This window comes from Anolis carolinensis, chromosome 1, assembly GCF_035594765.1.
Source record: "Anolis carolinensis isolate JA03-04 chromosome 1, rAnoCar3.1.pri, whole genome shotgun sequence".
Classification (NCBI taxonomy): domain Eukaryota; kingdom Metazoa; phylum Chordata; class Lepidosauria; order Squamata; family Dactyloidae; genus Anolis; species Anolis carolinensis.
The window spans coordinates 44,680,041-44,693,301 of NC_085841.1; the positions used below are offsets into that span (position 1 = coordinate 44,680,041).

At 41.6% G+C, this 13,261-nt stretch overlaps 1 long non-coding RNA gene across 1 annotated transcript; it reads right to left on the reverse strand.

The window, feature by feature from the left end:
- Positions 1 to 11,716: 11,716 nt before the first annotated feature.
- Positions 11,717 to 12,993, reverse strand: LOC134297029 (uncharacterized). The gene is made up of 2 exons (XR_010003768.1): positions 12,294 to 12,993; positions 11,717 to 12,208 (listed from the first exon to the last, which is right to left on the reverse strand). It is a non-coding gene; the product is annotated as an uncharacterized LOC134297029 (long non-coding RNA).
- Positions 12,994 to 13,261: the final 268 nt, after the last annotated feature.

The following is a 13,261-nucleotide window of genomic DNA, read 5'->3' on the forward strand; positions in this document are numbered from 1 at the left end:
TAACGAGTGCACCTGCTTGTCCCATTTTGTTGGATTCATTTCAATTGGTTGAGCTCAAGGATGTGGACAAGATCCTTGGAGAGGTGAGACCGACCACATGCATCCTGGACCCCTGCCCATCCTGGCTGGTGAGAGAAGCCAGAGGGGGTTTGGCCGAGTGGGTGAAGGTGGTGGTGAATGCCTCCCTCCAGGAGGGCAAGTTTCCAGCGATCCTAAAAATGGCTGTGTGCTGGATGGGGTCACATACCCCTGAAGGCGCAGGTGCACAGTCTGGGGGTGATCCTAGACTCATCGTTGAGCCTGGAGCCCCAGGTCTCGGCAGTGGCTAGGGGAGCCTTCGCACAGTTAAAACTTGTGTGCCAGCTGCGACCTTATCTTGGGAAGCCGGACTTGGCCACGGTGGTCCACGCTCTTGTTACATCCCGTTTAGACTACTGCAATGCACTCTACGTGGGGCTGCCTTTGAAGACTGCTCGGAAGCTTAAATTAGTCCAACGGGAGGCTGCCAGGGTAATAACAGGAGCGGCGTTCAGGGAGCATACTACTCCTCTGTTATGCCAGCTCCACTGGCTGCTGATTAGCTACTGAGCACAATTCAAGGTGCTCGCTTTAGCCTATAAAGCTCTAAACGGTTCCGGCCCAGCTTATCTGTCCGAACGTGTCTCCTGCTACGATCCACCTCAAAGCTTAAGATCATCAGATGAGGCCCTGCTCGCGCTCCCATCAGCCTCACAGGTGTGGCGTTACCTTCCCACTGAGTGGTACCTATTGATCTACTCACATTGGCATGTTTTTGAACTGCTAGGTTGGCAGAAGCGGGGGCTAATAGTGGGAGCTCGCTACGCTCCCTGGATTCGAATCATCAACCTTTCAGTCAGCAAGTTCAGCAGCTCAGCGCTTTAACCCACTGCACCACTGGGAGCTCCAGTCTCTAATATAAAAATAGCAAAATCAGGTTTTGCTTTTAGATTTTTAAAAAAATATTTTCAAGCCATGAATAGTTGAATCCTTGATGGCAGAATCTGTGGGTAAGAGGGCAAAAAGTACATACCTTTGGCATCTTTGGAAGAAAGGTAAGCTATAAAGGTAGCAAATATATGTATCTGTAAACAACTAAAATGGGCAAGGACACACTTAGATCAAATCACCTGGTTTCCTTCACCCCATGCTAACCATTTTTCGATTGGCAACATCTCACATTTCCTCCTGGATTCTATTAAGGAGGAATGACTTACTTTTGTCAGACTGCTCCTGGACACCAGGTGCTGTGCCTTCCAGATCCTTTCATGTCTTTTGACATTAATTATCACTTGTATGAACTCAAAGCTATAATCTTTGGATCTGTCTGTTTCCTCTTTTTCTAACTCTTTGTCTTCTTGTTGTTTCTGACAGAGGTCTCAAACTGATCTGTGAGTCCCTCTTCCTCCTTCACAGCATGATTGCTTTTGGCCTTCTTTTCACACACTTAAGCATTGTTCATACAACTTCTTAATGCACAGAGAAGTGAGGTTGGGCCACTTCTTCTGGCCACAGGCTTAACATACAATGTGGTCCCCTTATCCATGGATTCAATATATGCATGTTTACTTCTCAATGATCTAAAAACATTTCCACCTCTAAAAGTGTTTGTGGTCCTCTCCAGTTCCTCCATAGTGGTTCATATGGCTTGCTTCCAGCTCTGATATAGTCAACATGTAGGGTTCCCACAGTTTCAGGTACCCATTTGTGGGGTGCGGGGATTTTGAAAATGTTCCCAAAGAATATGGAAGACCATATTGTATATGCCCAACTTTCACTCTAAATGTGGTAATCTGGAAATGAGGAGGTATGTGAAAGCATAATAGCTATCAGTGCCCCATGTCATTGGGTTTCATTGGGACTTATCATATTACCCATTTATAGCTCTGTGGTTCCATTTCAACTACCATGGTGACATCTATGGAGTCCTGGAGTTTGTAACTTGGGCCCCTTCTACACAGCTGTATAAAATCCACATTATCTGCTTTGAACTGGATTATATGGCAGTGTAGACTAAGATAATCCAGTTCAAATCAGATTTGGATTTTCTGTTTTGATAACCTGATAACCTGGGTTATCTGGCAGTGTAAATGGGGCCTTGGTGAAGTACAAAAATTATAGTGGAGACTAATTTTAAACATTGCCATCCTAAAAATCAAATCTGGTATGACTATAGACTATAGATACCAACTCCTTATTGGTTTACCTGCTCACTGCCTGAATGTTCTCTCGTTGATATGCAAATTTCATTTTCTCCTGCTGACAGTTTAATGCTGCTTTTATGAATAGGTGACATTTAGCTTATTATATTTTTGTTTACACTTTATCATTTATAATTATTTTAGTCCTTTCTTAAGTCACCCTGGGGATATGACTGAAGAAAAGTTGAAAAATATTTAAGCATTTAAATACACAAACATTTCTAACCAGATTTTTAAAGGTAAAAAATGCATCTGGCAATAAGCCATGAATTATTATATTACTTTGTTAGTAAGATGGCTTTTTACCATTATAAACAAAGCATATGTGTTGGAGACAACTCTATCCTAGAATAATTACTCAGTGGAAACAATAGTGATAATTGCTGGCATCTATGTCAATGATATGTTGATTACATTTTTGGTTCTATCCAGGACAACGAAATCTCTTCCTGAAAGGGTAACACTTTGGATCGCTCTTGACATAGAAGCCTTCAGTTTGTCACAAGGCTACCAGAGTCACTCCACTTTGTTGGGGGTGTGGGGAACCCAGCGCCCTACATCGCCCAGTTCCTTTTTTCAGCTGATCCCATGGGGGAAGCATGGAGCTTGTGTGGAGTGAGCGGCTTCCCCCCATGGATTTCAATGGGAACATGGGAAGCCTCCCATATTGCCATGGTGGAAGCATGAGCCAGCTCCACCCTCCTTCACCCACGGAGCTACGCTGGCATTGTTTAATGGGAACCGGTGGGCTCCATGGGTGACATGGGCTAAACCAGAGCATGACAGCAATTTTGGCCCCATGTGAAGACATCGCAGGTCACTATCAATGTATGACAAACCCATGAATTTAATAGGATTTTCTTAATCAAGAAATAATCAGAAATTATTTTGCCAGTTCTTTCCTCTGGAATATAGACTACCCACTTCACATAACTTGAATTCCACAGAGTTCTACACTTAAAATCTGGTATTCTTTGGGTCCACTACATTCGTTTTGGTTAAAGTGCAGTTTTTGAGTCTTTTAAACATGGAGGGCAGCATTTTTTTTCTTTTTTTCCCCTACGTATCAGGAAGAGGTGAGGAAATTGACTGTGGATGTTTTCTCAAATTTCGAATGGAGTAGCACTCGTTGTTCTCAGGTTAGAATCATCCAATTTGTGGGAGGAGAAATTGGGGGAGGAGTCAAAATAAACTTTTTGGGCAATTTCCAGCATTTCCTTTTGTTCTCCAAGCAGGAAGGTTTGGTTGTAAGCTACCTCATAACGCTTCTACTTTGCAAAATAAAATAAAATAGCCTTTTAGGGTACCTTTTTCCTTCCATCCATGATTTGTCTGTATCCTGTGTTGGGAGATCCTGTTGGCTGACCCTGCTTAGCTTTCAAGATCTGATGCCTTTAGCGTATTTAGGCCCTGAAGCCATCTGTGGTCACTAACAAATCAAGGACCATTTTTGAATTCCACAGATGCAAACTCTGCCACTATGTATACATTGACAATACTTTTGCGAACCTAACTATGTCTTCAATTATATCAGGATGCAGTCACTTGCTCATCTCCCAAAGTGATGTAGTTATTCATCCTTCAGCATTTTACAGAGGGCAAGCAGGCTAATGTCTTCACAAAAAGATAAATGGCCACAAATCTGACATCAGAAATGGCAACATTCAGAAACTAGGAGATCTGTCATTAGGTTTAGACCAGCAATTGTAGAGCAAAGAAACTTCAAAGGAAGGACACTGCTAAATTACAGTTCATTAGCAAGCTCTAGTCTAACACCAGAGATTTGAACTGTGGATAACAGTCCCTTGGCAGACTGCTTGGCTTACCTATCACCAAGCTATTGATGTTATCAGCAACAGGTTTATAAATGGCCATAAACCTTAATCGTTAATGCCAGTATCTTATGCATTTTTTTGACATCACGTTCCATATTCCCACTCATCCATTTGCACAATATTTATATGACAACCTGCACCCTTTACACCTTACACAATTATATCACTAGAAATGCATCTATACTGTAGAATTAATTGTGTTTGACCCCACTTTAACTTCCATGGCTCAATGCTATGGACTGGAGTCATGAGAGACGTAGTTCAATGAAGTACTGACACTCTTTGATAGAGAAGGCTGAAAAACCTTGCAAAGTTAGAACTCCCAAGAATCTGCAGCATTAAGCCATGTCAGTTAAAGTGGCATCGAGATGTATTAAGTGTGGATGTATATATTTTAACTGCCATGGCTGCTTCCTATGGAATTCTGAGTTTGTACTGTAATGACTCTCTCGAGTGCTCTAGCTAAGAATTCTAATTGCTCCTTCCTAAAATGTATATCATAGGATTCCCTGTGATGTTGCCATGATTATTAAAGTGGGATCATAGCAGTGCAAATTGTGTAGTGTGAAAGTGCTTAGATGATACATCTTATGCCTGTACTTCGTGAAAGGACATGCTAGAATAAATTTGTTAAACCTTAAAGTGAGACAAGGCTCATTTGTGCCAGACAACAAAGATTTCTTCCTGGGAGGAGAGCATCAAGAGAAAGATGTTACATAATGATATATATTCATATTCAAATATATACTTCCACTCAGTTTTATTAACACACTAAATACCTATATGCAGAAGCTTGCCTGGGGGGACTACATTCTAAGCTAGCATCTTTCCTGACTCATGGTGCTGTTGTTGTAGTATATCTTTAATTCATGCAGGGAATTAATTGTATGGGGACACAACCATTTATGCAATATTCTATTTATATTCTGAAGTAGTAAAATATGTGAGCCACTCTGAGTCCCCTTTGGGGTGAGAAGGGCAGAGTATAAATATGGGAAATAAATAAATAAATAAAATCTCAGACGGACTGTGATATGCAATTCTTTGGACTATGCAAGTTAGTTCTTAAACCTAATTTAGACTTTATTAGCCTCTGGAGTGCTATACAAAAGTCCATACCAATGCTCCAAAGCATGACCCCACAAGCAGAAGCGAAATGCCAGATCAGGAGTGTCTAAGTTTTGAATGCCTGGGAAACAAAACCAAAATTTATTTAAAACTGAGCCCCTGTGTGGTGGTGCTGCTCTGAAAAAGGACCTTACCTCCTAGCCTTTATTCCTTTTAACTTTGAAAGACAGAGGTTAGTGTCATATTAAGAGTTTCACATGCCTGCTTCTGTTCTTTGCTTTATTCTATTTGCAAGTGAAGAAGGAAATATTCTCATTGTAATTAAAGCACACAATTCCTTTGGGTCAAATTGACAAAGTAATTATATTGGGCAGTGGAGAAGACAGACACATCAATATCCCTGCTCCAGTCTTGATTTATTACTTGAAACTGTCTTTTAAAGACCACCATTGAGAAGGTATATAAAAACAGAAGCAGGGAAGAAAGGCAATGGAATGAGATGAGAAAAATGTCACTCCTTAGACCAAACTATTGTGAGGATAGCCACAAAATAGGATTATTTTATTCCCATAAAACTGCATCCTTCTCCCAAAAAAGGTCAATACGACCCATACAATACAGATAGGCTCACATAAACCTTGTTTGCCACCTAAATGAATTTGATTTTCTGCAGACAGCTTTTGTATCTTTTTTTTTAAAAAAAGAAGGGAAGTTCTCACATAAGGGATTTTATTAATTTACTCTGCACTTCCTAGATGTCTGGCAGTGATTGTGTCACCATCTGGGCCTACATGTGTCAGAACAAATGCACACAGATGAACTGCAGGGATTTTGAATGGTGTAATGACATATTTGGAAGATAGCCTTATAAAACAAACACAAATAGAGTGGAACTGCACATTGGAAGGATGAAACTTCTATGGACTATCCTTTTGCTTTGACATATGTTCACCAATAAGCCATTTGTTTCAGTTTCTATATAAACCTGCCAATATATTCTAATATACATGCAAATTTGCATTTGAATTTCCACCATGAAATAGAGAGACCAGACACAAAACTTGGAGCTAAAGGGCCATTTCTTGATCTATTTATTTATTTCTTAGAACTTCTGTGAGAACCTGTAAATTGAGTTATCCTGACAGGGAAAATAATTTGTACGAGAAAACAATTTGTTGTCAACCATCTGGGGGAAATGTTCTTTGTCCAGGTGTCACTTTGTTTGACTAGAATCATAGAATCATAGAATCATAGAATAGTAGAGTTGGAAGAGACCACATGGGCCATCCAGTCCAACCCCCTGCTAAGAAGCAGGAAATCGCATTCAAAGCACCCCCGACAGATGGCCATCCAGCCTCTGCTTAAAAGCCTCCAAAGAAGGAGCCTCCACCACGGCCCCGGGGAGAGAGTTCCACTGTCGAACAGCTCTCACAGTGAGGAAGTTCTTCCTGATGTTCAAGTGGAATCTCCTTTCCTGTAGTTTGAAGCCATTGTTCTGTGTCCTAGTCTGCAGGGCAGCAGAAAACAAGCTTGCTCCCTCCTCCCTTTGACTTCCCTTCACGTATTTGTACATGGCTATCATGTCTCCTCTCAGCCTTCTCTTCTGCAGGCTAAACATGCCCAGCTCTTTAAGCCGCTCCTCATAGGGCTTGTTCTCCAGACCCTTAATCATTTTAGTCGCCCTCCTCTGGACGCTTTCCAGCTTGTCAACATCTCCCTTCAACTGTGGTGCCCAAAATTGGACACAGTATTCCAGGTGTGGTCTGACCAAGGCAGAATAGAGGGGGAGCATAACTTCCCTGGATCTAGACGCTATTCCCCTATTGATGCAGGCCAGAATCCCATTGGCTTTTTTAGCAGCCGCATCACATTGTTGGCTCATGTTTAACTTGTTGTCCACAAGGACTCCAAGGTCTTTTTCGCACACACTGCTGTCAAGCCAGGCGTCCCCCATTCTGTATCTTTGATTTCCATTTTTTCTGCCGAAGTGAAGTATCTTGCATTTGTCCCTGTTGAACTTCATTTTGTTAGTTTCGGCCCATCTCTCTAGTCTGTCAAGATCGTTTTGAATTCTGCTCCTGTCTTCTGGAGTGTTAGCTATCCCTCCCAGTTTGGTGTCGTCTGCAAACTTGATGATCGTGCCTTCTAACCCTTCGTCTAAGTCGTTAATAAAGATGTTGAACAGAACCGGGCCCAGGACGGAGCCCTGCGGCACTCCACTTGTCACTTCTTTCCATGATGAAGACGACGCATTGGTGAGCACCCTTTGGGTTCGTTCGCTTAGCCAATTACAGATCCACCTAACCGTAGTTTTGTCTAGCCCACATTTTACTAGTTTGTTTGCCAGAAGGTCGTGGGGGACTTTGTCGAAGGCCTTACTGAAATCCAGGTACGCTACATCCACGGCATTCCCTGTATCGACCCAACTCGTAACTCTATCGAAAAAAGAGATCAGATTAGTCTGGCATGACTTGTTTTTGGTAAATCCATGTTGACTATTAGCAATGACTGCATTTGTTTCTAAGTGTTCGCAGAGCACTTCCTTAATGATCTTTTCCAGAATTTTGCCTGGTATTGATGTGAGGCTGACCAGACGGTAATTGTTTGGGTCGTTCTTTTTTCCCTTCTTGAAGATAGGGACCACATTCGCCCTCCTCCAATCTGCTGGGACTTCTCCCGTTCTCCAAGAACTCTCAAAGATAATTGCCAGTGGTTCTGAAATAACTTCCGCTTGTTCCTTCAGTACTCTTGGATGTAGCTGGTCTGGCCCTGGGGACTTGAATTCGTTTAGAGTGGCCAGGTGTTCCTGGACAACTTGTTTCCCTATTTGGGGTTGGATTTCCCCCAATCCTTCGTCCATTCCATGTTGCTGAGGTTGAAGATGGCTTTCTTTTTGTGAGAAGACCGAGGCAAAGAAGGCATTAAGTAGTTCTGCCTTTTCCCTGTCCCCTGTCGCCATCACCCCATCTTCTCCTTGCAATGGCCCTATCGCCTCCTTTTTCTTCCTTTTTCTACCAACGTAAGCAAAAAAGCCTTTTTTGTTGTTTTTTATGTCCCTGGCAAGCCTGAGCTCATTTTGCGCTTTAGCCTTGCGAACCTTTTCCCTACAGGTGTTGGCTATACGTTTGAATTCTTCTTTGGTGATTTCTCCCCTTTTCCACTTCTTGTGCATGTCACTTTTGAGCTTCCAAGGACCGTCCTTGGGCTAGCAAGACGATCCTGAGGACTCTCCCAAAGTCTTTGGCCATGTACCTTGGCCAATCTTAAGTGGAAAGTCATCTTGAGGATGCTCCCTCCCAAATCCCAAAGTTTTTAAAGAGTGAGACGCCCTCATGTCAGCCCCAAGGGGAACCTGATATACAGCCCCATGAGCCGCAAAACCTAGAGAGCCTGTTATGGAAGTCCACCCTTACCCTACAAAGATGGCTACAAAGATGGTGGGGCGGACTGGCCTTCAATAGGCTCAGTTCTGCCCCTTACCATGTGATCTGGGTGGTTGGCTTCAACTAAAGCTGGCCTCCTACACAAGCGGCTTCAACTGTCACACACACACCAACACTTCCACGTGCCTCATGGGCTTGTCCTTTGGTGGTGGGTGGTTTACTTCCAGGATAGATACAAAGTGCTGGGCATTACCTTTAAAGTCCTAAATAGTTTGGGTCCAGCCTATTTGAAAAACTGCATCTCCTCTTATAGACCAACCTGGGCACTGTTGCCAGTGGAGGAGGCCCTACTCTTGGTCCCATCCAGTCTCAAGTACAGCTGGTGGGAACGAGAGAGAGAGCCTACTCTGTGGTCACCCCACCTCTGGAACACCCCCTCCCCCCTTCCCTTCTTTCCTTGAAAAAACAATTAAAAACCCACTTGTGTCTACTAATATATGGAGAGGAGGAGTAGAGAATGACAGTCAGTGAATACACCTCTGACCAGATATTATCAATGTATTCTGGCCCTGGCATTGTGGACATTTTTTTTTGTATCAACTGCAAGTTGCTTCTGGTGTCAGAGAATTGGTCATCTGCAAGGACGCTGCCCAGGGGACACCTGGATGTTTTACCATCCTGTGGGAGACTTCAGACATGTCCCTGATGAGATGCTGGAGCTGACAGACAGGAGCTCACCCCACTCCCCAGATTCATACTGCCAACCTTTTGGGGGCTCCTGCCATGGACATTATTGCAATTATAGTTAATTGTAAATCTTCTAATTAACCTTTGGGAGCTCTTTAAATTGAGGTTCGGGTTTTTATGCTTAGATATAATTTTACTGAATTGTTTGAGCAGTTTTAAATCTTATGTTATAATTAGTTGTTCGATGTCACTTTACTTTGGGATTGGGTGAGTCGTTAATGTATTTATGTTTATACCTATCTTGAGGCATTGAATGTTTGCCTCTGTGGTTTTTTTGTTGGAATCCGCCCTGAGTCCCCTAGGGGAGATAAGGCAGAATACAAATAAAGTCTTATTATTATTTCTTTTTAAACTGTACTTCATATTAACAGCGCTATCAAGAAGGATATGAGGGCAGACATTTCAAACTCCCCAGAAATAAAATAAGTAGCATGGATCCCACCTCCTTCGGTACAACATGGTTCATTTCATCACATTTTCAAGTACACTAATGCACATTGCCATAAAAAAACTCCTACTCTAAAATTACTTAACGATACTTCTACAATTCAAATTCTCATTTCCAAACATATTTCCCCCAAAAGAAACATATTTTAACTGCATTTTTAAATGAAGTGAATAAGAATGTTTGGAGAAGTGCAAAAGATTACTACATTCTAGCCAACACATTAATTGCTTTAATTTCATTGTTTTAATTGAATTGCTTGAAAGAGGTTTTTATATTTTTAATTGCAATTTAACTTAACTGTTTTAATAATTGCATTGAGTGTACTTCTATTTTAATATCTACCTTTTGTATGTTTTTAATTGTATTGCTTCTTAAATTGTCAGCTGCTCTGGGACTGAATGCTGGGGAAAAGAGTGGGATATAAATAAACATAATGATAATTGTGTAGTTACAGTCGAGACTAATTTGAATCTGAATAGATAAAAGACTGAGTAACTGAAACACCTTATAAGGATATGAAGAATACTTATCAATATTAACATTTTTGAGGCAAAAACAAACAAACAGATGTCTCAAGATGTAGGGGAAAGGAGAACAGCTACATCAGTGGTTCTCAACCTGTGGGTCCCCAGATGTTTTTGGCCTACAACTCTCTGTTAGGATTTCTGGGAGTTGAAGGCCAAAACATCTGGGGACCCACAGGTTGAAAACCACTGAGCTATGTGATTCTTTGAAACTATCTTTCAGGAGAAAGGAATTTTGCACAGTTTTAGTGCAGATGGTCTCTTTTCTGAGCTATATTTAAGCACAGGGTACAAAATACATGGATTGCTCAACAAAATGATTAGGTAGCAAGAGAATACAATTTTAACTCTGCTTTGCCATTCTGCATGGATTTGGGCAAATTATGTACATTTATATAAATTACACAAATGTCTTAGCTTCTGTGGGATTTTGTGAATTAAGCATGAGTTCTGTCCCCAAAATACATTTTTTGCACAAGGAAAAAAAAGTCTGTTTTGCATTGGGGTTATTTTTTGTTTGTTTGTTTGTTTTTACACAAACAACTCTTACTGACTAAAGTCCCATTGTATGCATAATCTTTGACCATGCACAAAAACCTTTGCATCCTTGGAGAATGGAGATGAATATTTTTGAAATTATTCAGTTTTGCATGTGGGGTTGAAATAATCAAGATTTACATTCCTATCGTCTGGCAAGTCCCCAGAGAATCTTCCAACATAACAATTACATTGTGTATACAGAAAAGCTCTAGCACTATAGCAGTGCAAGAGATTTGTTGCATATCTCTTCTGGGAATGCTACAAGAGCCTTCATAACCCAGAAGTAGTTTGCAAAAGGATCATTTTGAGTAAGGGACTGAAGAAATGGCCAAATTAATCATGGCCATATCCATTCCCACAGGGCTAGTTTCCTTCCTTCAAACAGCCAGCTATATATCCAATATACAAATTTCTTCTGCACTCAAAATCCTTAGAGTTAGTGACACTTAGCTTCTCTACAGTCATCTGCAGATTAAATTACAACAATGGTTCCAAAAGGCATATAGCATAGTCCTATTACCATCTTCATTGTCCTGTTTCTATCATAATTTTATCCAGAAGAAAATCCCATAGGAAGTGTAGGCAAAATGCTTCTTTTGAACAATGACTCTTCAGATGCACCTACACTGTAGAATTAATGCAGTTTGGCACCATCTTTACTGCCATGGCTCAAAACTATGGAACCCTGGAAGCTCTAGGCACTAGCACTCTTTGGTAGAGAAAATTAAAGATCTTGCAAAACTACTATGGTTAAACCTTCCCAGTTAAAATGGTGTCAAGTCGTATCTTTTCTACAGTATAGATGAGTTCCTGTAATCATACATACAACATGTCTATTTGGGCCAAAGGATATAAAGAGCAATATTCCCAAGTAGAGTGTAATCAATGGAATATACCTATATGAATAATATTAAATTCAAACATATATTGTCAAGGACAGAACGCCACAAGATTCAAGATAACAGAGTTTATTGGATTACAGAACTCAAAAATGCCCGTAAAATACAAGGGCCAGGCAGTATTAGCCTTTAGGAGCAAAAAGGGACAAGGAAAAACGTTCAAAAGATAAACCGGATTAAACCGGAGTTTAATCCGGGTAAAAACAAACTGCTTGCTTCAGCCTGGGGATAAACAAAACAAAAGCCGAGGAACAAAAGATACAAAAGAATGCAACTAATTGGCAGCAGATTCCTCTCTGCTGCCAACACTGTGCTTAGAGTAACTTGCGTCGCTCCCACACACACAGCAGACAGGATTTCCAACACGAACAGATCAGCCAAGGATTGCAGCAGTAGAGTAGACCCAGTTCCTTTCCGTAGATCAAAGCCAGAAGCAGACGTTTGTAGTTTCCAAGTCCAAGAAGGGGGAAGTCAAGCCGTGGTCAGTTCAGTCCGAGTTTCAAAGCAGGAGATGGCGTCCGTCAAGAAGACGACGGAAGGTCAAGCTAATAAGAGTAAGCACAGGTTTGCACAAACAAATGCCCACACAATTCCTCCCGCCGTCTGACCCTGAATTCCAAAACAACTTACGTATCAGCACACGAAAACACACCAGTCTTCAGGAAAGCGTCCCACACAGATCCCAAGCGTTCGTCCAGATTACCTTGCCCAACGCAATTTGCAATTGCTCCCAAGCCCCATTTTATGCCAGTTACAAATCCTCATCACTGTCAGCTGTCCTCCTTAACCCGGGCGTTTCCTCATCACTTTCCTCATCAGAGCTGGAACACCTCTGACTACGCCCCACAGCATCTCCAGCTGTGGATCCCGTCCCATCCCTCCAGCTAGACCATGGGTCTAATCCTGAAGGTCCCCATTCATCTTCTATCCCATCATGGCCAGTGGCACCCAATTCCTCCCTCACCCGAGTCCAATCCATCTCATCCTCCTCCGAGCTAACCAGCCCCTCCTCCATTCTCTCCGTAAACCCCTCAAAAGACTCTTCGTCAGATGGTGCTGCAAAAATGTCTCGCAGTCTTTTTCTTTCTCGCTCCTCGAGAGTATCTGACTCTCGAGGAGTCTTACGCCCACGTCTGTCAGTAACAGAGCCATGAGGCTCAATCATAACATATATTTAAGATATCCTTTCTACTTAGAACTAACTAATAAGATTCAGGCTGTAGTCCAAAAAGGATTTTTTTTTTTGCTTGGCCAGTCATCAAATTGAAGCCGGCCTGGGAACCCTATGGGTGGCATTCTAAGTTTCTTCATACTGTTGTCGAGCTATGACCCCCCCCCCCATAAATATACAGTTTTCCAAGGAAAATAAATATATTATTTTTATTATTTACAAGACTTTTTTGAACTTTTGCTATTTCAAAACATTGGAGGTTGGGAGTGGACCAGCAACAGCTCCTTCCCCACAAAGACTTTATCATTTTAGCCCTTTAATAAAATGTATCTTTTTTATTCTAACTTTCGGCCTAACTTCTATCGTTATATATATATTGTATCAATTTCTTTGCATGAAATGTATGATTTCCTGTAAAATGTAGCAA